A 2,551-nucleotide genomic window follows, 5' to 3' on the forward strand; every position below is an offset into this window, starting at 1 on the left:
TTGTTACAGAAGTGTTTAATAAGAGTGTTAAATGATCTTTGGGGAAATCAGTTGGGGTTTTTGGATGGAGCTAGGAGTGCATTATTTTCCTCACTTGAAATAGCTGTTTACTGCCCAATTTTCTATTTCATGCTTTTGGGAGAATGGATGAAATTTAGATGATGAGGGATGCCTATTTAAAGAGATACACACCTACACATGTAATATTTTGCATGTACAATCTATGTAGAAAATATATGTACATAAAACTGGGCCATGTTCCACCAAACAGTACTTACCCATTTTTAAATTTCCTTAAAAAGTTTTTTAATTAAAAATTTTTCTTTTATTTTGGCCACACTGTGCGGCTTGCAGGATCTTAGTTCCTCCACCAGGGATTGAACCCGGGCCATGGCAGTGAAAGCGCAGAGTCCCAACCACCGGACCACCAGGGAATTCCCACTTACCAAATTTTTTCTATTCCATTTTTAAAAACTGAAGTATAGTTGATTTACAATGTTGTGTTAATTTCTGATATACAGCAGAGTGATTCAGTTATACACACACACACACACACATATATACTTTTTTTCATATTCTTTTCTATTATGGTTTATCACGGGATATTGAACATAGTTCCCTGTGCTCTACAGTAGGACCTTGTTTATCCATTCTGTATATACCAGTTTGCATCTGCTAATCCCAAACCCCCACCCATCTCTCCCACGCCCCCTGCCCCCTTGGTAACCACAAGTCTGTTCTCTATGTTTGTGAGTGTGCTTCGTAGATAGGTTCATTTGTGTCATATTTTAGAAAGATATGGAACGCTTCGCGAATTTGCATGTCATCCCTGTGCAGGGGCCAAGCTAATCTCTGTATCATTCCAATGTTAGTGTATGTGCAGTCAAAGCAAGCACTCTATTCCATTTTTTTAAAGTGCTGAGCACATGCCATGAGTTTGCCTAAAATGCTGGTCTAGGTCATATAGAAAGACTGGAGCCATGTCAAGCCTCCTCGGTATTGATAGGGTCTCAGGTGACTCCCAGACCCTGTCCCCACTAGGACGTGCACTCCAGGAGGAAGCCACCTTTGTCCTGCTCGCGGCTGCATGTCCAGAGCACAGCAGAGGTCCTGGCACATAGTAGGTACTCAATATTTGCAGAAGGAATGAATTGGGCTCCAGCTACAGAGCCTCCTCGCTACAAGAGGCTGTTGCCCTGGTGCAGACCCCGCTTCTGCTACCTACCAGCTATGTGACTTTGGGCAAGCACTGCCAGGTGTCACCATCTGGTGACAATGGCTCTGTTACGCCTCACCCAAAGGCCGCTGATGAAGGTTACATAAGAGCAGAAGAAAAAGCCCTGGAGAGCCACTCTCTGGAGCCTAGCCTCCATCTCCTCCCCACCCTTTCTCCCCTGCCCCACCCACTCCTATTATTGGGACACCCCTCTTGCTTTTTCCCAAGGAGCCTGGCGTGGGAGGAAGGGCTCGGGCTGGCCTTGGATTGGGCTTGGGCCCGGGTTCAAGCTCAGAGTGACAGTCTGGCGGGCAGGCAGCGTCATGACTCAGCTCTGTCTTCTAGTGACAGATCAGTGTTTCTAGGCCATTTGGCCCCTCTCCGCCATCTGCTTTTTGGGGGTCAACCTTATTGAGATATAATTTACACACAATAAATTGCATCCCTCAAAGCTGACAACGGGATGGGTTTTGACAGATACATACACGCTTGAAAATCCACCACCACAATCAAAACACACAGCATTCCTACCTGCCCCCAAACTTCCTCGTGCTCCTTTGTTGTCTTTCCCTCCGTCCCCTCCCAGGCCCGGGCCACAGCTGATCTGCTTTTGGTCCCTAAGGATTCGTTTGGACGCTTCTAGAATTTCACATTGGTGGGATCATATGGTATATGACTTTTTGCATTGGCTTCTTTGACTCAGCATAATGCTTTTGAGGGTTAGTCATATTTTTACACGTATCAGTAGTTCATTCCTCCCCGCCGTGGCCCCCCCAACCCGTCTTAATCACTGAGTATTCCATTGTCTGGATGTACAGTTTGTCTCATGTGTTCACGGACATTGGGTAGTTTCCAGTTTGAGTTAACGTGCATAAAGGTGCGTTTGTAAACATGTCATTGAGTGCCATTCACTTTTCAGAGCAAATATTTTGTAATGTCCAGGGGCGATACCCGGAAGATTTGTTACTTGGTAAATGCGTTGGCTCATCCCACAGTCCCTGGGACCCCCTTTCCTCCCACCATGCCTAGTGTTGACCCCTGGGCTGCTGGGTCAGGAGGAGACCCAGGGGGTCCCCAGGGAGAGCCAGGAGGGTAATAGTAGGGGACTCTTGGCCGTGACCATTTACCAATGGATTCATAACCCACAATTTAATGCTTCTGTGTTTAAGTTCACAGATGATATAACCCACGGGCACGTATATTAAAAATGATTCCAATAAACAAGGTCCTACTGTACAGCACAGAGAACTAGATTCAATATCCTATGATAAACCATAATGGAAAAGAATATAAAAGAAAAGAATGTATATATATATATATATATATAACTGAATC

At 45.2% G+C, this 2,551-nt stretch overlaps 1 non-coding gene across 1 annotated transcript; it reads right to left on the bottom strand.

Moving 5' to 3' along the window:
• Positions 1-792: 792 nt before the first annotated feature.
• LOC115862706 (U6 spliceosomal RNA) lies at positions 793-896 on the bottom strand. Its single transcript, XR_004043191.1, has one exon. It is a non-coding gene; the product is annotated as a U6 spliceosomal RNA (small nuclear RNA).
• Positions 897-2,551: the final 1,655 nt, after the last annotated feature.

The sequence above is a fragment of the Globicephala melas genome, chromosome 19 (assembly GCF_963455315.2).
Source record: "Globicephala melas chromosome 19, mGloMel1.2, whole genome shotgun sequence".
Taxonomy (NCBI): domain Eukaryota; kingdom Metazoa; phylum Chordata; class Mammalia; order Artiodactyla; family Delphinidae; genus Globicephala; species Globicephala melas.